The 26,553-nt window shown below is 38.7% G+C and overlaps 1 protein-coding gene across 8 annotated transcripts in view; it reads left to right on the top strand.

Moving 5' to 3' along the window:
* Window positions 1-26,553, top strand: part of LOC136857546 (glycerol kinase 3) — a 462,535-nt gene that overhangs the window by 378,659 nt on the left and 57,323 nt on the right. The gene's annotated exons all lie outside the window — the stretch shown is intronic.

The raw sequence follows: 26,553 nt of genomic DNA, 5'->3' as shown, positions 1-26,553 counted from the left end.
GCTGTATTACAGAATGTTCAAAATCTCATGGGTAGACCATATCACTTCAACAAGCAAGATGAACATGCTGAATTGTTGCAGCAGGTAGAAATTGAAAATCTTCAGCTTGGATTGGAAATGAATTGCAGCAAAACCAGGTTGATGGTTGTTCACAGAGCAAAGAAGCTCCAAGTAAGTGGTCATCTAGTTGGCCTAGATGTTGTTAATGAATTTGTTTAACTCGGCTCCTTGCTGAACAACACTGTCAGCTGCGAGAAAGAGACCAGAAGAAGAATTGCTCTTGGAAAAGTTGCTATGGTTGAGCTCCGAACGATCTGGCATGACCAAGCAATCAGCAAAACACAAAGAAATGTCTGATTTGTGTCTTAGTATTTTCAGTCTTCTTCTATGGCTGAGAATCATGAACAATACAGGTCAAGGACAAAAAGCACATCAATGCATTTGAAATGTGGTGCTGGCGGAGGATGCTACGAATCCCGTGGGCATAGAAAAGTTCTAACTCCTCCATAATCCAAGAGTTTGGTATCCTGAACCAACTTTCAACTCTTGTTAGAAGAGAACCATGCAGTTTTTGGACGTATATTAAGGAGAGAAAATAGCCTTGAAAAACTAGTTGTGCAAGGAAAAGTAAAAGGTATAGCCCATGTGAAAGAGCTCCCAGAAGATGGATAGACCAGATCAAAGACGCAACTCATGCACCTCTTCGAGTGACAATCTGGAAAGAATGAGAAAAAGAAGAACAAGAACATTCACACTAGGCTTGGACTTAATGTTACAGCTCTTTGCCGGTGGTAACTGGGAGCAAACATTGTCTCCAGACTGCAAGTGTCCATAGTTCATTTTGTTGCTGATCTCACATGGTAGTTTCCATGACAAGAATGAAGATCAACAGCTAAACCCTGGTTTCATAGAGAAGTTTCCTGATGTTCCAACAGGACATTGCACTCTGTTACTGGTGTTAATGTTTAACACCTGAACCCAGTTTACAAGCAGCTCAGAAATACCATGGTTACATAGTGCATACATGATCATCTCAATGAGGCACTTGGTCAAATGCTTTCTCCAGATCGAGGAAGGGTATTAGCAGTGGCTTTTTATTTTCAATATTTTTCCAGGATAGTGTAAAACGAAGGCTAAGCCCGCCTGGTGGCCATGATCGTTAAGGCGCTGAAGTCTAAAAACGGTCTAACACCGAGGTTAGCCGGTTCGAGTCCCGTTGGTCGAAAAAATTTTCACCATCGGAATGTTGGCCGGCAGGGTAGGGGAGGTGGTGGTATACAATTTCTAATCACTAGATTACGTGCCAAAAGCCTGGATTAAATTCCAAACCTCTCCGCAGTGCTCATATGGAGTGAGGGCATATGACGCTGTTGATGGTGATTCGTCCGTCAGATGGGGACGTTAAGCCTTGAGCAGACCCCTTGGTGCTATTCGACAGGAGTAGGCTATGTGCCGGCACCGGGTTTCACCCTCTCCCTACTATCATATATCACGTCATTCATTTCATCTCTCATTAACTCCTCTGATGAGGTTGACGTCAGGAAGGGCATCCGGTCATAAAAAACCGCCACGACAAATTCATCTCACCTCATATCCGACCCCGTAGGGAAACGGGACAAGGGTTGGACAAACAAACAGTGTAAAACGAAGGCTAAATAAAGGTTTCCACCGATTCAGTACTGTCTGTTGTAACTTAAAAAAAAAAAAAAAAAAAAAAAAAAAACAGGCGAGTTGGTCGTGCGGTTAGGGTCACGCAGCTGTGAGCTTGCATACGGGAGATAGTAGGTTTGAACCCCACTGTGGGCAGCCCTGAAGATGGTTTTTCGTGCTTTCCATTTTTCATACCAGGCAAATGCTGGAGATGTACCTTAATTAAGGCCACGGCCGCTTCCTTCCCACTCCTAGGCCTTTCCTGTCCCATCGTCGCTGTAAGACCTATCTGTTTTGGTACAACGTAAACCAAATAGAAAATTTTTTTTTTTTAAATTACATATATTTGTTGAAACTAGTTTTGGTCTTACCAGAGACCATCAGCCAAAATCAAAGTAAAGGCAATAAATAAATAAATAAATAAATAAATAAATAAATAAATAAATAAATACATGATTGAATGAATGAATGAATGAATGAATAAATAAATATGAGAATACGAGTAAAGATTAAAAAAGAACACTCATCACAAACACATGTCCTGTGCAAGCTCTCAGCTGTCCAATTGGAAGACGGCACCTCTCAGAAGACCAGGTGAAACACTAAAATATCAGCACTAGAGGAATCTTCTAGAACTCAGCTCAGCTGAAACAAGTGTGAACACAATGATGTTGATGGGAAAGAGTTGAAATGTTCATTTGTTTCCAACATGGCAGAAACAAACATGGAGGAGAAAAAAAAAACCAGACATAAAGATAAAAAAGATATATAAAATTTAAAAAAATGCCTTAGGTGGGGCTGAGGGATGTGGAATGGTGGGTGATTGCTGGAAGGAAAGAAGGGGATTTAAAGTAAGTTACTTAATTTCTTTTTATTGAAAATAGGAATTAATAGATCAAATAAAGGTTTTTTTGTTTCTCTCATTAAGGTTGAAAGATATTGAGTAGAGAGCCCTTATTAACCATTTTGAAGATTTTTAGATCCTGATCAATATTTGTGAATTAATGGTTTGTGTCCATAATATGTTTTTCCATAGTTGAAAATCTGTTATATTTACATGAATGTACATGTTCTAAGTACCTCGTGCCAAAGTTTCTACCTCTTAAGTGGATGGACAGCTACTACATTTAAGCATATAAACACATGATCTATAGAATTTATTATTATTATCAATTGAGTTTTTGTTGTGTAAAATTTATGAATTATTATTGTCTGTTTTAAGAGATATTTTTATATCATGTTTTTTGAAAATGTTGGAAATCTGGTGTATCTGTGGATTATTAAAAGTGAAAGTGGAAAATAAGGTTTTGTTAGTAGTTTCTTCTTTAGTGAGAGTAGTGGAAAGTCGATATCTGACTTTATGTATTATTCCTTCAATGAAATGTTTATTGTATCTGTTGGCCTTGGCTATGTTTCTGATGATGTTTAACTCATGTATAAGATCTTTTTTTGACATTGGGATAATGAATGCACGATAAACCATGCTGTAATATGCAGCACATTTGTGGACTTGTGTATGTAAAGAGTCTTGATGTATGGTGTTTATGGTTTGTGTAGGTTTTCTATAAATTTTGTTGCTAAGGAAATTGTGGTGTCTTGAGATAGATAAGTCTAAAAAATTGATTTTTTTGCTCAGTTTCTGATTCTAGAGTGAATTTGATATATATGGATCAAATTTGAAAGGGTGGTGGTAGCATCGATTAAGTTCTCATTCATTATAACTAGGGCTTGGATGTTTAAGACCTAAAAGTAGCCCAAATAAGCAAGCAAATATGACCTCAAAAGTGGTGAAATATGACCTCAAAAGTGACGAAATATGACGTAAAATGACAAAATATGACCCGAAAATGATTAATCTAAATATCGTCATTTTTAAATAAGTTATCAATCGAAATGGCAATTCCTTTGATACATATCTGTTAACTAAATTCTTTATTCTTACTTTCATATTAATTTTCTGAGTTGCTATAATACCTATCTGTGTCGGTGCGACGTAAAGCCACTAGAAAAAAAAATTTTTTTTTTTTTTTTTTTTTGAACGTTTAAGTCCAGATTTCATTAATATTACTCAAATGCGTTAATGTTTAAATTGAGCACCACAAAATGAATTAAGTAGATGTCCTTCAATACAATATGGTAGGGCGGCAGAGCACATAGCGCAAACTTGCATACCTTTTTCATTCTTCTCCGCGGGTGGAACTGAGTGTATGACAAAATTCATATTCAAAGTATAAGGCGCGAAAGACCTCCAATTATCACTTAACACATTATTGTAAGAAGAGAAGCTCCTTTCTACGACACAAAACGTTATTGGTGCATATTTAAATAATGTTAAACTACTGCTGTCGAATATGCACTTGTCTTGAAATGTACTGGTAAAGAACATCATTTATCTTGCACACACAGCGAAAAGTGTCATTTTGATTAAGCCCATTTTAAAGTTTCCGTTTGATACTGTCGTCAAATATTCCATGTGTTTGATGTACTGAAAGTTCAACACTTCTCACAATTTCAATACGTGCATGAATTTCTAAGCTAGCAGCTTCTAAATGAGGAATTGCACTCGATATAATTCCAAAATTAGACTTAATACTTGCCAGACTTTCTGACAAACTGTTAGAAAACAATTCCTGCGCAATCTTGATAGAAGAGGCAGAGTATTCCACTTGTATTAGCTGCAGACGTGATATCGAGAAACAGTTTTGTGAATACTAGTTTGTATTTGGTAAGTTGAAGATACTTTTCCACAGCTCTAGGTGTCGTTAAACCACCGAAATATGACGTTTCTACAAAAGTAGGTCAAAATATGACCTTATGACAAAAAATAACCAAAATATGCATTTATATGACAAATAAAAATCACTTAGTTGTGACGATAATCACCTGATTTGCACCAAAATCCAATTGTGCAAGAAAATAGAGACAAAGAAAAAAATATGACTTTCCTGAACATCCAAGCCCATATTATAACTATAGTTGTTGTTGTTGTGGTTTGATGCAGCTCTCCATGCTCCATGCCACCCTATCCTGTGCTAACCTTTTCATTTCTACATAACTACTGCATCCTACATCTGCTCTAATCTGCTTATCATATTCATACCTTGGTCTACCCCTACCGTTCTTACCACCTACACTTCCTTCAAAAACCAACTGAACAAGTCCTGGGTGTCTTAAGATGTGTCCTATCATTCTATCTCTTCTTCTCGTCAAATTTAGCCAAATCGATCTCCTCTCGCCAATTCAATTTAGTATCTCTTCATTTGTGATACAATCTATCCATCCCACCTTCAGCATTCTTCTGCAACACCACATTTCAGAAGCTTCTATTCTCTTTCTTTCTGAGCTAGTTATCGTCCATGTTTCACTTCCATACAATGCCACGCTCCACATGAAAGTCTTCAAAAACATCTTTCTAATTCCTATATCAATCTTTGAAGTGAGCAAATTTCTTTTCTTAAGAAAGCTCTTCCTTGCTTGTGCTAGTCTGCATTTTATGTCCTCCTTACTTCTGCCATCGTTAGTTATTTTACTACCCAAGTAACAATATTCATCTACTTCCTTTAAGGCTTCATTTCCTAATTTAATATTTCCTGCATCACTTGCCTTCGTTCGACTGCACTCCATTACTTTTGTTTTGGACTTATTTATTTTCATCTTGTACTCCTTACCCAAGACTTCGTCCATACCATTTAGCAGTTTCTCAAGATCTTCTGCAGTCTCAGATAAAATAACAATATCATCAGCAAATTTGAAGGTTTTGATTTCCTCTCCTTGGATTGTAATTCCTTTTCCAAATTCCTCTTTGATTTCTTTTACTGCCTGTTCTATGTAAACATTGAAAAGGAGGGAGGCAAACTACAGCCCTGCCTCAGTCCTTTCTGGATTGCTGCATCTTTTTCAAAGCCCTCGGTTCTTATCACTGCAGACTGATTTTTATACAGATTGTAGATAATTCTTCATTCTCGGTATCTGATCCCAATCACCTTCAGAATCTTAAATAGCTTGGTCCAATCAACATTATCGAATGCATTTTCTAGATCTATGAATGCCATGTACATGGGCTTGTCCTTTTTGATTCGATTCTCTAAGATCAAACGTAAAGTCAGGATTGCTTCATGTGTTCCTACATTTCTTCTGAAGCCAAATTGATCTTCTCGCAACTCAGCTTCAACTTGTTTTTCCATTCTTCTGTAAACAATACGTGTTAAAATTTTGCAGGCATAAGATACTAAACTAATGGTGCGATAGTTTTCACACCTGTCAGCACCAGCTTTCTTGGGAATAGGTATAACAACATTCTGCCAAAAATCGGATAGGACTTCTCCTGTCTCATACATCTTACATACTAAATGGAATAACTTTGCCATGCTGGTTTCTCCTAAGCCAGTCAGTAATTCAGAGGGAATTTCATCAATTCCAGGTGCCTTGTTCCTATTTAGGTCGCTCACAGCTCTGTCAAACTCCGACCTCAAAATTGGTTCTCCCATTTCATCAGCATCAACAGCCTCTTCTTGTTCCAGGACCAAATTATCTACATCTTTACCTTAGTATAACTGTTGGATATGTTCTTGCCATCTTTCTGCTTTGTCTTCTTTTCCTAGAAGTGGCTTTCCAACTGAGTTCTTAATATTCATACACCTAGATTTCCTTTCTCCAAAGGTTTCCTTGATTTTCCTGTATGCAGCATCTACCTTTCCTACAACCATACAACCTTCGACATCCTTGCACTTCTTCTTCATAATTCTTCCTTAGCTACCTTGCACTTTCTATCCACTTCATTCTTTAATCGCCTGTATTCTTTTCTGCCCTCTTCATTTCTAGCATTCTTGTATTTTCATCATTCTTCAATCAGGTCTAGTATCTCCTGAGTTATCCACTGGTTCTTAGTTGATCTTTTCTTTCTTCTTAACATTTCTTCAGCAGCCCTGCTGACTTCAGTTTTCATGACTATCCACTCTTCCTCTATTGTGTTTCCTTCAGCCTTTTCATTTAGTCCTTTTGCAACATGTTCCTTGAAACAATCCCTCACACTCTTTTCTTTCAACTTGTCTAGATCCCATCTTTTTCATTTTCCTTTCTTCAATTTCTTCGGCTTCAGATGGCATTTCATGACCAACAAGTTGTGGTCAGAGTCCACGTCTGCTCCTGGGAAAGTTTTGCAATCCAACACCTGGTTTCTGGATCTCTGCTTAATCATAATGAAGTCTATTTGATACCTTCCAGTGTCTCCAGGTCTTGTCCATGTATAAAACCGTCGTTTGTGGTGTTTGAACAAAGTATTGGCAAGGACTAAATTATGATCAGTGCAGAATTCAACCAACGTACTTCCTCTCTCATTCCTTTCTCCCAATCTGAATTCTCCTACTGTATTACCTTCTCTTCCTTGGCCTACCACTGCATTCCAGTCTCCCATCACAATTAGATTATTGTCACCTTTTACATATTGTATTAAATCTTCTATCTCTTCATATGTTCTTTCGATTTCCTCATAATCCGCTGAGCTAGTAGGCATATAGACCTGCACTATTGTGGTAGGCATTGGTTTGGTGTCTATCTTGACGTCAATAATTCTTTCACTATGCTGGTCATAATAGTTTACCCGCTGCCCTATTTTCTTATTCATTATTAAATCAACTCCTGCATTTCCTCTGTTTGATTCTGTGTTGATAATTCGGTAGTCGCCTGACCAGAAATCCTGTTGTTCCTGCCAACTTATTTCACTTATACCAACTACATCTAACTTTAGTCTATCCATCTCCCTTTTCAGATTCTCTAATCTACCACAATGATTCAAACTTCTAACATTCCACGCTCCGACTCGCAGAATGTCAGTATCTATCTTCCTGATGATCACCCCCTCTCGTGTAGTCCCCACCCAGAGATCCGAATGGGGGACTAGTTTACCTCTGGAATATTTACCCGGGAGGAAGCCATCATCAGTACATCATTCATACAGAGAGAGCTGCATGTCCTCGGGAGTTAGTTACGGCTGTAGTTTCCCGTTGCTTTCAGCTGTGTAGCAGTATCAACACAGCTAAGCCATGTTGAGTATTATTACAAGGTCATATCAGTCAATAATCCAGACTCCTGCCCTTGCAACCTCCCTTTCGATGAACCATTCCTTAGTCTGGTTTCTCAACAGATACCCATCCGATATGGTTGCACCTGTGGCTCGGCTATCTGATTCATTGGGATACGCAAGCCTCCCCGCCAGAACAAGGTCACATTGTTCTACATATCTGGCCCAGAATTGAATGTTGTCAAAAATATTATTGTTCAAAATTCTGCTATGTTCCAAATAATCGAGGTAGATTTCAGCCAAGATTCCTGAAGCCGGTGATTCCATCGCTAGACCATTTTGTTAATATATAGTGTTTTAAAACTAATTGTTATTTGAAACAAATTTTAAAATAGAACTAAATACACGAATTTCAAGTTTACTTAATTTACTGTATTTTGTCAAATTCTGTTGTATAATGGAACAAACTTCAGATATGGGGATGCTGGGATACATGTTAATGATATTGAAGGAATGGATGGAGTTGTCAGGTTTGATTGTAAAAAGGTTGATTTTGTCAACTAGTTTTTTAGTGTTTATAATGGATTTGTTGGCTAGAAAATAGAAATTTTTTTTAAGAACCTCTGAATGAACCGTGATGTTTATATAAAGGACTGGGTCTGTAATTAACTATTGGTCTAATGGGGATGCTGACTTTATGGATTTTTGGAAGTGCTCTGGCCGTGAGTAAGCCAGGATTCATGTTGATGAGAGAATTACATTCATATTCTGTTAATATGCAAGATGAATGTTTTAGTATTTGTTTAAGTTGACGTTGGAGTTTGGTGGTGGGATCTTTCTTAATTGGGGTAAATGAACTATTAGAAAAGAATTGTTCTGTTTTTCTTATATATCCATCTTTGTTGATAATCTGCCTTAGTTTTGATGAGGTTATGATCAGTAATTTTCTTTCTGAGATTGTGTCTGGTAAGACCGAAACTAGTTTCAACAAATATATGTAACTTTTTTAAAGTTACAACAAACAGTATTGAATAGGTGGAAACCTTTAGCTTTAGACTATGTTGCTCTTCAAAATGGATTAGTATGAAATTTATTACCTATGATTTCTCCAGGAGCTGGCAAGCAGCTAAAATTACATCAGTTGTTCTGCAACCTTTCACAAAGCCATATATACTAGTGTGCAACTGGACAAGTTCCCAAAGTCATTGTTCAATAATTCGTTCAAAGATTTTCATTGTGGGGGATAGGATTACTTGATTCAAGAACTGGAAAAAATCCAAAGAAAAGCAACTCTATTTGTTGTGAGTGATTTCTGAAAATAGAGTAGGATTACAATGTTGCAGTGTTTGGGCTGGGAAGACTTGGGAGAAAGGAGACGAGCCGCTCAACTAAGTGGTATGTTACAAGTAAATATTCTCATATTTGAGCCGTATTGAAATTCATATAAAATGTTAAAATACAATTGTCTATTTGTAATTCAAAATCAAAAATCAAAATCTCTTTATTTGCAAATGAGGTGTCTACCTCGGTGGCAAATGGTACACTAAAATACATTATTGTCAAGCACTAAATATTAAATTAACAAGAGAAGAAAATGTTCCTATAATACAATATTGTATAATTTTCGCTAACAATTTTTTCTATTAAACACACAGCTCATCCTTAATAAATTTACATTGTTTACAAAATTCTACTTATAATATCTCTTGTACTACTTACAAATATAGTCATCTGATATACAGTATGTGGAATTACTTCAAATGATACTGTACAACTGGTATAAGATTAAAATTTACATTGCATTTATTTACTTTTTCTTTTCTTTACCCATTCTGGAACCTAAGTAGCATAACGACCTGCTGCGTCTTAACCAGAGCCCCTTTTACCACCACTTTTCAGAGTTCCTGAAGGGCCTTCACAGCTACCGTAGCGGTCCCAGGGCCCTCGAAGTCCCCACTGTACTTCACCCCTACAGGCAGTCCCCTACTTTGGCTGCCCAAACTCCTTAGACCAGGGGATGGAATTAATTTATTCACACACATTCTTTATTTACATTAACCTGCACTGGTCGAATGCCCTCTAACATTTCATTTATTTTTTCTGTTGCTGTTTATTCTCTTCTTGAATATCTGTACAGATTTTGGAAAAGGATCAAACACTACCCCTGGTAAACTGTTCCACTGCTTCACACCCTTCCCAATGAATGAAAATTTACCCCAGTCGCTTCTGCTAAAATTCCTTCTGATTTTATATTTGTGGTCAGTCCTGCCGATATAATTATTTTCCAACTGAAGCCTCTCACGGATATCTCCCCATGCTGCTTCTCATGTATAGGCTCTATATAAACCTATAAGTCTAGTTCTCTCCCTTCTCTTACTTAAAGTTTCGCACCCTAGTTTCTTTAACATTTCTGACACACTACTCTTTCTCCTGAAATCACCTGTTACAAATCTTTCTGCTTTCCTCTGCACACTATCTATTTCTTTTATTAGGTATTCTTGGTGAGGATCCCAAACACTGTTTGCATATTCCAATAATGGACGAACCATACTTAAGTAACTTTTCTCTTTTAATTCTTTGTTGCATCCTTTAAGTAGCCTCATTATGACATGTAACGATCTGTATGCTTTCCCAACAATGTCATCCACATGACCCTTCCAGTGCAAATTACTTTCAAATCTTATACCTAAGTATTTGCACTTGCCATCTTTTGGGATAACTACCCCATCCAAAGTATATTCAAATTCAGTTTTAAAACTCCTCTTTGTAAATGTTGTAACAGTTGATTTGCCTCCATTAACCTTCATGTTATTCTCTTCAACCCATTGTTGGATACTCTCAAGGTCCCTTTGTAATTCTGAACAATCCTCAATGGTATTTATTTCCCTATAAACAATTATGTCATCTGCATACAATCTTATTTTTGATGTTATATTGTTCCCTAAATCATTTATGTATATTAAGAAAAGTAACGGACCGATTGTACTACCCTATATGATACATAAAATACTTTTATATTTAGGACTTCATCCTTGTTATAAATTCTGTATTTGGTACATGTATCGCCCATCTACTAGGCTTCATCAGCCATAATATTGTCTCAAGGTTAGTTCAGGATATTAATTTTAGCCTATATGAGTTATTTGTACTTACTTATGATCTTAAAACTAATTTACAAGAACTCATTTTGTAATAGAAGATCAATTGTAAATACATAGTATATAAATAACAGGTTAGCTGTAAACATAGAAATTGACAGTTCTATACACTTTCAATTAAATTAATTACAGTAAAATTCTTAAATTCTTTTAAACTAACAGTCATAAATACAATAGTGTCGTTCAGACTTGAAATAGTGATTGTAACAATTCTTTTGTGAAACACTTTAAAGTTTAGGGCAAGAGAACAGGCTAAAAACTTCTTGCTTTCATGAAATTTGTCAGTTTTTAAAAGTCTTTATGTATTACTTCTTAATTGTTTGTAGGTATGATCATTGCAAGAATTTATAGTTTATTTTCAATAAATTAAATTATTGATGTAATCAACTATGCCGTACAGATGATGTTTTTTGCTATTCAAAGATTTGAAAGTATTCAGTTGACATTGTAGAGTAAGAAGATGGTAGTTGTTAAAAATTACCATAATTAAGTACAAATAACTCATATAGAGTAAAATCAAGATCCTGAACTAACCTTGAGACAATATTATGGCAGATGAAGCCTGGTAGATGGGCAAAACATATACCAAATACAGATTTTATAACAAGGATGAAGTCCTAAAGATAAAAGTATTTTTTGTATTGAAAAGGTGAAATTACCTATAAACTATTGTATTTTAACATTTTAAGTGGTATGTTCCAAGCTGTCAGTGGAGAGATGGCGTGGAATTAAATCAGTAGACGAATAAGTTTGAGTGGTGTCTTTAAAAGTAGGAAAGATCACAATATGAAGATAAAGTTGGAATTAAAAAGGACAAATTGGGGCCAATGTTTGTTTGAATGAAGGGGAGTTAGGGATTGGAATAACTTACCAAGGGAGATGTTCAATAAATTTCCAATTTCTTTGCAATCATTTAAGAAAAGGCTAGGAAAACAGCAGATAAGGAATCTGCCACCTGGGCGACTGCTGTAAATGCAGGCCAGTAGTGATTGATTTTGATTTGATTGAAGGCTTATGGGTGATTACTCAAACACTGTGCTGGGTCACATTTGTTTTCGAATATACTGCAGGTACTGTTGTGCTCATAGTCTATTCAACAGGCACGAGACCATACTCTACAATAGAATTTAAAAAATTTGCTAGCTAGGCAGTAGCAGTATTGTCCAGCTCCTTCCAGAAGTCCCCTGGCAAGTTATTAGGACCAGGTGACAGAGAACTGTATGGGAAAAAAATTCGGATACCTTGCCGTTTCATAAAATCTATAGTAATTGAAGGGACATTAAAACAATTTTAATGTTAAGTACATACATCAGATGTATGTATGGTGGAACCATTGTAAGATATTTTAAATTCTGTAGTTGTGTCAATATTTAAGTGAGTAAAAATGTTATGGTTTGGAATTAAAACTAGATGAAAACAAGGAAGTATATTATTACCTGTATTGGTGGCCATGATCGTTAAGGCGCTGAAGTCTAAAAACGGTCTAACACCGAGGTTAGCCAGTTCGAGTCCCGTTGGTCGAAAAAATTTTCACCATCAGAATGCTGGCCGGCAGGGTAGGGGAGGTGGTGGTATACAATTTCTAATCACTAGATTGCGTGCCAAAAGCCTGGATTAAATTCCAAACCTCTCCACAGTGCTCATATGGAGTGAGGGCATATGACGCTGTTGATGGTGATTCGTCCGTCGGATGGGGACGTTAAGCCTTGAGCAGACCCCTTGGTGCTATTCGACAGGAGTAGGCTATGTGCCGGCACCAGGTTTCACCCTCTCCCTACTATCATATATCACGTCATTCATTTCATCTCTCATTAACTCCTCTGATGAGGTTGACGTCAGGAAGGGCATCTGGTCATAAAAACCGCCACGACAAATTCATCTCACCTCATACCCGACCCCGTAGGGAAACGGGACAAGGGTTGGACAAACATTGTTCATGATGTTTACAATGAGAAAATTGGCCATTGGATATTAAGAATGAATACAACACTATTTGAAGGCAGCAATGAAATATTACACTAGAAAGAAGATGAAGGTGATGTTTGCAGATGATGTGGTGATTTGGGGTGAGGATGAAGTGGAGGGTCAAGAACAGTTGGACTCAATAAATAACAATATTGAAAAATGGGGATTGAAAATAATGTGGAGGAGAGTAAAACAGTGGTGATGAGTAGAGGCGAGAAAGAAGGAAAAGGAAATATCAAAGTGGGAGGTAAGAAATTGGAAGTAGTAAAACACTTCAAATACTTGGGAAGTGTACTGTCTGAAGATGGAAGAATAGATTTGGAAATTAACAGAAGAATACAACTGGGGAGTACTTTCTATCAACAGGGGAGAGGACTAATATGGAACACGGATATACCAATTAAGGCTAAAGAAGTTATGCATGTAGTTTATTCCTATAATGACATATGCAGCAGAAACTTGGACAATGACTCAGAGGGATGAGAACAGAGTACAAGCAGCTGAAATGAAATTCCTGAGAAGTATGGTACAAAAAATGAGGAGAGACAGAGTAAGAAACAAAGACATGCAGAAAGAACTGGGAGTACAGAAATTAAAGGACAAACTGGAGCAAAACAGATTGAAATGGTTTGGAGATGTCAAACGGATGAGTGAAGTAAGACTACCAAGATGAGCACTGGAAGGACGGATGACAGGGAAGAGAGGACGAGGAAGACCAAGAATGCAGTGGATGGACTTGGTGAAGGTTAGCATTAGAAAACGAAACATGGATTGGAATATCATGTCGGAAGAAGGATGGTGGAACGACAGAACAAAGTGGTGAGGAATCATATTTGCTCCCACCTGGTGTCAGCTGGAAATGGGAAAATGATGATGATGACAACACTATTTGTCGGTGGTAATGTAATTTGGAGAAAGGATGAGAGAAGTCCAAGTAAATAAGGAAATTGCAAACAAAGGAATGAGAATCAGCCCAAAGGAAAGCAAGGCAATCAATGGTGATGACACAAGGAGAGAAGTAAAGGAAGCTCTAATGATAGTCAAAGACATTTTTGATGTAGTGGAAAACCTTAAATAATTTAAAAAGTGAGTTAATGGAGAATTCAAAACTAGATGTGTGATATAATTTGGGAGTGTCTTTTATCACAGGGTATGGAACTCAGTATGGAACAAAGATTTACCACTGCAGTCTAAGGAAGTATTGTACAACAGATATTACATACTCATTATGATCTCCATGACTGACATGTTTTACTTTCTTATCCCACCAAAATTCATATACAGTACACGAAACTTTAGTTATACCTGGGCTCCCTAGTGCTGAATCGGTAGACCTTGGTTACTTTCGAGATTCTTATTGGCAACCGTTGAAACACAAACTAAGAATCAATTATGCATCACCCTGAGACATCTGGCGTACACTTTACGTACTAGTACTGTTGTTGTTTACACAGCAAAGTCAAAATGTGGAATTCATGCTAGGAACAAGATTTGCTTCGAGAAATGTTATATAATGTTATGTAATGTGTGTGTGACACTATTGTTGGCTTAAGATAATAAAGGTTTAGAAAATTCATATTGATCGATCACACTATCAATTCAATTCAGATTTCATTTCCATTCAGTTGACAGTATTACTGGAACCGGGAGAGCTCCCTCCTTACTCCTCACCCCCCCCCCCCGTAAAACCAGGTATCACTCAAAGTTTTGCATACTGTACACAATACGAGGATGGTTTGAAAAGTTCTCGGAATCACCGCTAGATGTTAGTGCTAGAGCAACGAGGTTCCCACGCAGTAACCACACGTCCTTTGTGAGTGAACACGTGGCGCGTCAGTGCTCTAGCTGCAGGAGTGTGGTAGTGACGACTCTTTGTTGTTGTTATCGCTTAGTGATTTGTGACAATGGAAAAAACTGAGATTCGAGCAGTGATTAAATACTTTGTAAAGAAAGGTATGAAAGCAAAGGAAATTCATGCCGACTTTCAGAACACACTGGGGGACTCTGCTCCTTCATTTTCAACTGTTGCCAAGTGGACCAGCGAGTTTAAATTTGGTCGGGAGAGCTTGGATGATGATCTGCGTAGTGGACGGCCAAAACGTGTTACGACCCCAGAATCTATCGCAAAAGTGCATAAAATGATCATGGAGGATCGTCAACTGAAAGTGCGGGAGATTGCTGAAGCTGTAGAGATGTCTTCTGAACGGTATATTATATTTTAACCGAAGAATTGGGTATGACAAAATTATCCGCAAATTGGTTTTCAGTGCAACCAACAAGATTTTTTGCGCCGGTTTGTGACTAAAGATGAAACATGGGTCCACTACTATACCCCAGAGACAAAACAGCAGTCGAAGCAGTGGAAACATGCTGATTCACCACCACCAAAGAAAGCAAAGGCAGTGCGTTCGGCCGGAAAGGTCATAGCCTCAGTTTTCTGGGATGCAAAATGCATTCTGCTGATAGATTATTTTCCTTCTGGCACAAACAATTACTGGGCAATACTATGCAAACCTCCTAGACCAACTACAGGAAAAGATATGCGAAACAAGGCCTGGTTTGGCAAGGGAAAAGGTCATCTTTCATCAGGACAACGCTCCACCGCACACAGGTGTTATTGCCATGGCAAAACTTCATGAACTGGGGTACGAATTGTTGCCACATCCACCTTATTCACCTGATTTGGCACCATCAGACTTTCATCTATTACCCAAGCTGAAAATTTTCCTTGGTGGACGGAGATTTTCTACAAGGAAAGAACTGACAGCCGAATTGGAGAGGTATTTTTCAGGCCTGGAGGAATCTCATTTTAGAGATGGGATCAAGGCATTGGAACATCGCTGGACCATATGCATTAGTCTACAGGGAGACTATGTTGAAAAATAAAAGCAGTTCCTCCGAGGTAAGATACTTAATTCTAGTACATTCCGAGAACTTTTCAAAGCACCTACGTACACAATGAGGTCACTGTTTTTTAGTCTCCTAACAACAAGGAGTTGGGAAGTTAATCTGATAAGAAAGGTTGTTTGTTAAATTTTGTGCTTGTTTGTCGGACTCAGTCTGACATTGCCAATGTACATACAATGTAATTATTAAATTAATGTAGTAATGGTCCACCTTTCAATACTATAATATGTAATATTCTAAATTACGTTAATTAGGGACTAGTTTCGGCAGGGGCTGGCCATCTTCAGCCTTAATGTAAAACACCTAATAACTAAACAAATGTACATGCATACAATTGACATAAAATAAATGAAAACAAATATATACAAAGTGACATTAAAAACTGGGATGGAATTATGAATAAATCTGAAAATGAACTAGGTTCTAACATCTTGAGTATGTTCATCATTGAGAATAATTTCAAGTATTAATTTATATACACAGAACTGTTAGTTCTAATACTGCTGGGAACTGGTAAATGTTGATCCTGTAGTTTGTCATCAAATCTATTTGTGTGGTGTTAGCTATATGTAATCCATTGGACACTGCTGTAAATAACCACTAGCTGACGGGGAACTGTTAGATGTTGTTTCATTCTCAATCAAAATAATAAATGAGATGCTCTCATGGTGCTTGTTAAATCTTGCTAAAAATGTTGTTGGACATTGTCAGGACAGCATATGAAGATGTGGTTAACACAGATACATTGTGTCTGGTATAAAATTTTTGCGATTCATTGCGGTGCCCATGAAGTTAACCTGATAAATTAGATTAAATTAAATTAATGAATTGAATGAGAGAATGGGTTAGTTAGATGGCATAGGTTATAGGATATGAGACTTACCGTACCTCTCAATACAGCATGAGGTGTGTGGTCTATTGTTGAGTGTGCTTCCGACTAACTGTTGTAAGATTCAAATGAAAAGGAAAGAGAGGGGAGGGGAAGGTCAGAAGGAGAGGGGGTTGGGGAAGGGGGTGGGGTGGGGAGGGGGATTAAGGTGGGGCTGAAGGATGTGGGAAAAAGGATGGCTGTTGAGGAAATGTGCTGTGAATATTATGAAAAACTGAATTGTGACTTGTTGGTTTGACATTGCTGAAAATGGGAATTAGAAGGTCAAAAGGGATATTAGGTTTTTCTGAAATTTCATTAAGATTATGATTTGGGTTGAAATATTGATTCAAATGTATGAAGCAGCTTTCGGTAATGTTAAGGAGGGGTCCTTTATTGATGATTTTGAGAATTTCCATATCTTGTTTTATGTCTGTGAATTTGTGCTTATAGTCATGCATATGCTGTCCTACAGCCAAACATTTATTGTATTTCAGGGCATTGACGTGTTCTGAATACCTTATCTTAAAATTTCTCCCGGTCTGTCCGACGTAAGAAGAATTACAACTGTTGCAAGTGATCCTGTATACTCCTGATTTTGAATAACTATTGAACTTGTTTATGGATGTGGCATTATGTAAGATTTGTGCATTCCTATTCTTAGTTTTGAAAGCTACTTTTACATCGTGCTTTTTAAAGATGTTGGTGACTTGGTAGATTTGTTCGTTGAAGGTAAAGATAGAAAGAGAGGAGTTGTTTTTCTTATCTTTTTTCAAGGTGGTAGAAGGGCGGTATTTATATTTATTGATTATTTTATCTATAAAGAATCTGCTGTATCCATTGGATTTAGCTATATGGCGAATAGTGTTCAACTCATTTTTGAGGTCTCTTTTAGACATTGGAACATTGAAGGCTCGGTATACCATGCTGTTGTATGCTGCTCGTTTGTGAATTTGGGGGTGTGAAGAATCTTGACGGATTGTGATGACTGTTTGGGTGGGTTTTCTGAAAATCTTATATCTTAAGTAACTTGGGTGTCTGGTAATAGTTAGGTCTAGAAAATTTATTTTCTGTTCAATTTCGGATTCAAGTGTGAATTTTATATGTGGGTCAATGTTATTTAGATTAATGAGAGTGATAGCTGCATTTGTAATGCTCTCATCCATAATTACTATGGTGTCATCTACGAATCTTGCCCAGAAAAGGATGTTGTTAAAGTTATTATTATCATCAATTTTGGTGTGTTCTAAAAAATCCAGGTAGATCTCAGCTAAGATACCTGAGGCCGGTGATCCCATAGCCAATCCTTCTTGTTGATAAATAACATCATCAAAAGTGAAATAGTTGTTGCTGATAACTAACTTAAGCATAAGCATAACTTAAGCAGAGCGTGGTTGAATGGGTCTCAATTTAGCCCCTTTTGACGGCTAAACATTGCTTTGTTTTCGAACTCTAACAATTTTCTCAGTTGCTGGAATTTTTTGATTTTTCCTTTTTTTTCAAAATTGTTTTGTCATCATGCCCGGCCCTCGCGATGTCCTCCATCTCAACTATTTGCGCAAGGAGGAGTTGATCTATGAATTAACTATTAGAAATGTGCAATCTGGAGGCACGGTTGCGGTAGACACAAATAAGCTTAGAGAATCCCTTAATTTGCCCATTTCCATCCCCACTTTGGGAGAGAAAGAAATTGACGACTCTCTTTCCACGATCACTGACAATACTACTGAGCTAGCATCTGTAGTTAGTTTTTTTGAAGAAAATGACCCTTCTCCTAATCAAATTAAACGTGTGCAAGCCAGGTTATTTCATTTTTCTAATAGAGTTAACGATCTGTTGTCTCTGAAGTTGAATGACATTCAGAGGAAGGAAGCTAGTGTGGTTCTTGAAAACCTTTCTGAATTGTCCAGTAAGGTTACCCAATTGTTAACTGGGGAAGTTCCTCCCAAAACCGACCAACCCGCTACGGTAAACGTAGTCAGCGAGGACCGTTCTCCCACCGGGGAAGAAAGTACTAAATCGATAGGAGTTCAACAAACCTCTGCCCCATTAGACCATGAATCTGAACGACGTACCTCATTGAATAATGTACGTTCTGAATTAGCTTCTTTGCCACTTAAACCTTTACCTACTATGTCACCCGGGTTCAGCAGCTTGCCTCATCCATTAGCAATGTTGCTCAGAGATATTTCTAAGTTTTCGGTTAACTCTACCAGTGAAGTTATTTCATTCTTAAGGTTTTTAGTTGAATTTCAGGATCATGCCCTTGTTTTTTCTCTTTCTCCGTGTCAGATTTTGCAGATCATTTATCCCTATGCAATTGGTGTTCTCTCAGACAAAATAGTCAGGGCAATTGCTGAACAGTCATCTATTGAAGACTTTCATGCACACCTTCTCGCAAACTTCATTCTGGCTCGAGCTAGGTCATCGCTTATTCAAAAACACTACTATCAGGTACAGCGTCTGGACGAAAGTCTTGCCGACTTCATCCAGGACATCAAATTTTATACCAGGGTGTTTGCTCTTCATTTTCCTGAAGATCAAATTGTTCAGGCTATTGTAGAAGCTATTTCACCACCTTACAGATCATACTTGTGTTTTGTGTCGCGTCCGCAAACCTTCGCCGAGCTTGAGGCTATGGCCGTCTCAGCGGAAGGAGTTAGATACGCCGATACCTTGCGTGTCGCGAAAGAACCCCCTCCATCCTCTAGTACTCTTCGGCCTCCACCTCGCCGACCATTCTCACCCCGTAAATGTTACGCCTGTGGGTCGCCTGACCATCTTCGGAACAAGTGCCCATCAATCAAGTCTAGTGGGACAAGGAATGGAGCAGGGTCATCTCGAGGCTGTTTTAAATGCGGCGCGTTTTCCCATATCGCCAAGAATTGCCCAAATTCGGATAGCACCCCCTCCTGCTCAACTTCTGGTGCAACTTCCACCAATGCCAATAATAATAAGTGACTAGTGGCTTCGGCTGAGTCGGCGAACCCACCTTCCCGAGGCTCAGCCCCAAGTAAACATGTTGAAAGATCGGGGAAATGTCAGTCTTCTAATCTATCATTTGAAGGCCCTAAGGAATGTCTTAGGATTGCGGCGGATTCCCCCGCACCCGTACCTTTTCTTAAAATTGAGGTGAATAATGAGCCTATAACTGCTCTTTTAGATTCAGGCAGTGTTTGTTCTATTATTTCGGCTGAATGGTATTCAAAATTGAAATCTATTTGTAAACTTCCTGACTATTGTTCATCTTCTGTTCAATATGTTTCGGCTAATTCTTCTCCATTAGAAATTTTAGGCTCCTTAAATGTCAAAATTCGTATTTCTAAATTTACTTGGAAAGTTAAATTGTTTGTGGCTAAGCATTTGTCTTGCCCCATTCTATTGGGAGCCGACTTCATGTCCCATACTGGTCTTGTGCTCGATCTTCAGAGTAGGTCGTGCACTTTCAAATTTGCTTCTAATTGTAAAATCCCGTTGTTGAAGTGTAATTCTGTATCGTGTTCATCTATTTCGCCTACCCAGGATGAGATGTTGTTAGACCTTAGACATCTACCTGAGGAGCAGGCTGACAGTATTCGTAAGTTGTGTCAGTCGTTTCCAGTGGTGTTCTCTGATACTCTTGGTGTTACTGACCTTATTGAATACAAAATTGAGGTCACGGATTCGATTCCTGTCCGTTTTCCACCTTATAGGCTATCTCCACCTAAAATGAAGGCATTGAAAGAAATCATCGATCAAATGTTAAAGGATGGTATTATTAGGCCCTCTAAGTCGGCGTATTCTTCGCCTATTTTTCTAGTCCCGAAACCCCAAGGTGGCTTCAGGCCTGTCATTGATTATAGAGCTCTCAATCGGAAGGTGGTGTTACAATCTGTGCCCCTTCCTGACCTTCATTCTTGTTTTTCATGGTTTTGTAAAGCTAAGTTCTTTACCATCTTGGATCTAAATCAGGCCTATAATCAAATTCCTCTGGCTGAAGAATCCAAACATCTTCCCACAGCGTTTGCCACGGATTGGAATTTGTATGAATACAACCGTGTGCCTTTCGTGTTCCCCACCTGAGCAGCTGTGCTTACGAGGCTACTAGATAGGGTCTTTTCCGACATCAAACTATTACCATAATATCTCATTTCACTTGTTATTCTTTAAAATAACATTTTCTTAGGATTTCGCCAAAAGTGATCTTTGCTCCAATACGGCTGATGATGACCCCTAGATGGGTCGAAACTAGTACCGTGTAATTTATAATTTTGTGAATATATTTTAGTATTGAAAAGGTGGAAACGTTTACGTTGTTATTATTATTACTTATATATCAAATTTGACTATTTGTACCACTATCTGGATGATGTCGTATTTTCGGAGACTTTTGAAGAACATATAGATCATCTAAAGGAAGTTCTCAATCGCCTTCGTAAGGCGGAGCTAACTGTGAAGTTGTCCAAGGTAGCTTTCGCTAAGCCTTCCATGTCGTTCCTAGGGCATATTGTGTCGCCCGATGGTGTTGCAGTCGATCACTCTAGAACGCAGGCCATCCGTGATTTTAAACCTCCCAAGGACATCAAAGGTATTGCCAGGTTCATTGGTATGGTGAATTTCTTCAGGAAATTTATTCCTAACTTCGCTAATAGAGCGGCGCCCTTGAACCTTCTTCGTAGGAAAGGCATCAAATTCGAGTGGGGGCCTTCTCAACAAGCCACTTTTGAAGACCTGAAATTAGCTCTTTGTAATGCCCCTGTCCTTGCTATGCCAGATTTCTCGAAGAAATTCATCGTCCAAACCGACGCGTCATCGTCGGCGGTAGCTGCAGTCCTTCTTCAAGAGACTGAACTAGGGAGGCGACCCATCGCCTATGCCTCTAGGACTCTGTCGGCTCAAGAAGCCAAGTATTCCATCTATGAGCTCGAAGGTTTGGCAGTCTTATTTGCTTTAGAAAAGTTCCGTCTCTATCTGGAACATGTCAAATTCGACTTGGAGACTGATAATCAAGCCCTAAGCTGGGTCTTAGGTAGGCCGCGTCGTACTGGTCGTATAGCCCGGTGGGCCATCCGAATTTCTGCCTTCCAATTTGACGTTAGGCATATCAGAGGTACTGAAAATGTTGTCTCAGACGGACTCAGCCGTATGTTTTCCAATGACATCGCGACCCATGAATCGGTCGATAGTTCATCACCTCCCAAGTCCATGCTATTTGAGGTTAATGCCATCTTAACAGATGCTCCCATGCTCTTTAGGGATATTGAGAAATATCAACGTGAAGATCCAACGCTGTCTCCGATCATGGAACATGTTGTCCCTTATGTACTGAGGAATGGGGTTTTATGTTGCCCTTCGAGGCATGATAAGATGATGAAAGTTGTAGTTCCAGCTGTTCTTGTACCAATGATCTTCAAGTACTATCATGAGACCCCATTAGGGGGGCATTTAGGCATCTTTAAAACCCGTGAAAAGATCCGTGAAATGTTTATCTGGAAGGGTATGGACGGTGAAATTCGTGAACTAGTTAAAGCTTGTAAATCTTGTTTGCTTAGTAAACCAACCATGTCCACCAAGGTAGGCCTTCTGGCTTCTCATCAAGCGTCGCGCCCCATGGAACGTCTCTACATCGATTACGTAGGACCCTTCCCCCAGTCAAAGGGGAATGCCAACAAGTTCATCCTTGTATGTGTAGATGGTTTTACAAGATTTTCTTGGTTATTTCCGACTAAACTGGCTACCGCCCAGTCCACCATCACTTGTTTAAATTCCATTTTCGCTTCTTTTGGTACGTGTCAATATATTGTATCTGATAATGCTAAAGCTTTCACCTCCAATCTTTTTCGTAAATTCTGTTTTGATCTATCCATATCTCATGTGACAACTTCTGCTTATTATCCTCAACCATCCCTGGCTGAACGGGTTAATCGTAATCTGAGGTCCGCGTTGATTGCCTATCATCATGAAGATCATTCTAGGTGGGACACGTCCCTACATTGGTTAGCTTTTGCCTTGAATTCGGCTGTTCACGAATCACATAAATTTACTCCAGCTTCTTTGATGTTCAAGTTTGTTCCCAAAACGCCGCTCTCTAACCTTTGGTCTCTGAGTGACATTCTACCTGAGACAATAGATCCTGATAATATTAAAGATCTTTGGAAGAAGGCTAAAGCCACTCTTAAAGTGTCTCATGAAAAGGTTAGGGAAAGATATGATCGTGGACGGAGACCCACCAATTTGAAGGTAGGTGACCAGGTGATGGTCAAAAATTTTGTTCCCGCGGGCAAGCTTGCCCCCAGATTTCATGGGCCGTGTATTATTCTCGATTTCCTTACACCCGTTTCCTTATTGCTAAGCAATCCAGCCACCGAGAGGATATTTAGGGTTCACTTGTCGCAGGTGAAACCTGTGTAGCTTCCGCGCTAACGTAGCTGATTTTATATTTGCTTTAACATTTTTGAAAGAATTCGGAAGGTTATATATATATTTTTTTTTTGGTTGCATTTTGAGGCCTTCTGCCCTTGGAGTCAGGTTCTTTGTATTTAAGCATTTATTGTACACCTTCCCCGACCAGTTAAACTGCCATCCTGTCCTTGCCATGGCCATTACCATGCTCCCGTCTCCTGCTCACATATAACTGTGGCTAATTGGAATGAAATAAATATCTCCACGCCGCTGGCCCCTCAACCTCACCACAAAGCCTGTACCCTAAAATCATTATGGTCCAACAAATTCTGCCGCCGAGATCTTAATGTTTCAGTGCCCCCGCAGCAGCGCGGCGCCGTACCGCCACTGAAGTGGGGTATGGGCCCGCCCCTCTCCAGTGAGGCCAACCAGTGTACGACGAGCCGGAGTCCTCCTCCCGGCCAAGGCTGATGTGCGGCGCACAACCTGCAGCTTGCCCGCGACCTGTATGTTCGCCGCAGGCGCGGCGTGCTTCAACTCCACTACTCCTCTCATAGTGCGGGCGAGCGGTATCTCAGGGTACTTGAGGGGACCGAGCGGCCTCCTCTGGATACAAGCAGTGGCGGCTGGTCTGGCCGTCAAACTTAATCAACATTGAATGTACTTAATCAGCTTCATGGACATTTAATATCAACAATTACTACATTTTTAAATTCATCTGCAATATTTGGTGGACTTAGAAAATTTTTCTTCACTTTCAAGTATTAAAAGTTTTTCCTTCTGAATTCAACTTCTACAAGCATAAAGACATTACATTAAAAGTAACTACAAAGAATTTTGAAACTGGATCCAATCATTTGAAGAAAACTTGTTTGTAAATCCTTCTGCAATTAATTTCTATTTCAACAGCATAACTTGGACCTTGTTTTTTAAAACAAAATTTTGTTTTCTTCTGTGTCACCCCGTGGAAGGACTTTTGGGGGGGGGGAGGTCTGTACCGGGCGGTACATCTCCACGACGCAAATTCAAATATTGCGCCAGTCGAAACTCCTCTACATGAGAACACCTGAACTTTAACAAACTATATTAATTCAATGGTTTCTCGAAAGATGTCACCACAGTAAATTTGGTAATTTTGAAGTGTCTGAACGGTGTCTATTTCGACTTGTGTTTGTTTCCTCTGGATCAAGAAGTTTGGACGTTCCCTAACAGATGTCTCTACAAAAACTTTGATAACGCACTCTGGTGTAAAGGAATGAACTGTCCTGAAGAAATTTAACATTCATAAGTTTTGTTTTTGCTAAATTTTGTTCTGTGGTTTGAGAGTTGGCAATGCTAATCCTTTCTTTCCGCCAGTTTTGAAATTAGCCAATCCCGAATTTCTTAATTAATTGTTGGCCAATTGGGGCTTTCTTCCCCAACCTGCTCTGTAACTGTGTTCTGTAACCAATAAACTTTCATTCATGAAAGGTCTCGAATGTTCCACGAGGGTATATAAACTGCTGATTTTCTTGTATCGGGGCCACTTCAGTAACATCTATCATTGTGTAAATTATGTAGCAGGGGGCGGGAAGTGCCTCTTTCGTCAGGCAGCAGTTCTTCAATAAGGTAATGGCCTTTTAATAACTTCTTTTCTTGCTAGCTCAGCAGTTTAACTCTCGGGGCAGGTTCGATACCTTGTACCATGTAACTTTCCTCTAAAATGTAAAAGACACTTGGTATAGGTTCTATCTCTTTAAACTACATATTGGGATAGAGAGTGCTTAGCCCTCTCGAGCTCCCACTCCTATTGCTTTGAGGTGAACTTATTTTCACAACCGTTTCTTCCCTTCCTAATGTAATATAAATTATTTTCTTATATAAGTCACCTCTTTAGTATGGGATTAGCCCTTGCATAAGCGGCCTAGTGCCAAATAGGTTTTTAAGGAAATGTATTAGGAGTGCTGTTTCGCCTCCTCTCAAGTTGGTATTTTGGAGGCCATGTAATTGACCTGTTTCTTTACTTGATAGGCCTCAGTAGGTTGGGTACTTTTACCCCTGTTTTCATGTGCTTGGAGGACAGCTTGAAGGTCGAGTTTGGTGTGGCCTTTGATAGGCTGGAACTTTGAGAGCGGGTCGCTCTTCCAAAAAATTTGTTTCTGTGTGCCTCGAGGAGGCTTTACTGTGTAGTTGGGAGCAAGAGCTCCTGAACATGATTGGGGTCTTCTGCCCCTTTGTTGAATCTTGTATATGGGTAAAGTTGGGCTTATAGCTCAAGAATTGTGTGTCTGGCTCTCGGAGCCCAAATCCTATAACCACTGTAATTGTACATTTTCGATTTGTTGCTAGGCTACTAAGTACCTGTTATATTTGTTATTTACCGAGCTCGATAGCTGCAGTCGCTTAAGTGCGGTCAGTGTCCAGTATTCGGGAGATAGTAGGTTCGAACCCCACTGTCGGCAGCCCTGAAAATGGTTTTCCGTGGTTTCCCATTTTCACACCAGGCAAATGCTGGGGCTGTACCTTAATTAAGGCCACGGCCGCTTCCTTCCCACTCCTAGCCCTTCCCTGTCCCATCGTCGCCATAAGACCTATCTGTGTCGGTGCGACGTAAAGCAACTAGCAAAAAAAAAAAAAAAAATATATTTGTTATTTCTTGATCTTGAAAAGAAAATATAACCTTGTTAAATTTTAAATTAACTTTAATTTTGTAGATTGAGACCTATTCATCCCAGCACCTTCTTTCACCCCTGCTGATCCACCAAACCACGGTAACAATTATTATTATTATTATTATTATTATTATTATTCTTCTTTCGAATGGGCCACCAGTGGACCACGTACCAATTTCAATTCCTTCTTCTTTGTTCTTTCCTTTTCTTCCAGTACGCTTTCATCTGTTCACTATGTTTCTTCTTTCTGTCTTCAGACTACTTTGAACCAGTCTTTTTTACTTTCGTACCTTGGAATCCTTCTATTTTCAATACTTTTTCCCGAAAGCCTTCTCTATTATTTATTTCTTCTGTTGTTATATTGTTTTTTTCTAAATCCTTTCTTACTTCATTGACCCAGTTTGTCGTTGATTTCTTACTCCACAAATATCTGAAAATCTTACTGGTTAATCTACTATCTTGCATTCGATATAAATATCCAAAAAACATAAGTCTCCTTTTCCTCATTACATCTGATATATTTTCTATTTTTTGATATATTTCAGCATTACTTTGTAATTTCCAACCTTCTGCTGTGTTTTGTGGGCCTAATATTTTCCTCATGATTCGCCTTTCTAGTATTTCTAGCTTATCTAAATTATAGTTTAATGCCAGACACTCGCTTGCATATAGGCATTCTGGCTTCACTACTGTGTTGTAATGCCTTATTTTTGCATTTTTGGATAGGCATCTTTTATTGTAGATATCTTTGGTGACACCATAAGCTCTCTCCATTTTATGTACCCTCTCCTCTACTGCAGATTTTTCTAAACCATTTTCTTGGATTATTTCCCCTAGATATTTGAATTTTTTTACCCTCTCTATTTGGCCAATATCTGTTTTCAGAAATTTTGGTGCATCCCAAATATTTGTTAAAAATTTTGTTTTTTCTGCAGAAATTCTTAAGCCAGTTCT

This window comes from Anabrus simplex, chromosome 1, assembly GCF_040414725.1.
Source record: "Anabrus simplex isolate iqAnaSimp1 chromosome 1, ASM4041472v1, whole genome shotgun sequence".
Classification (NCBI taxonomy): domain Eukaryota; kingdom Metazoa; phylum Arthropoda; class Insecta; order Orthoptera; family Tettigoniidae; genus Anabrus; species Anabrus simplex.
This window is presented reverse-complemented; position numbering and strand designations above follow the sequence as displayed.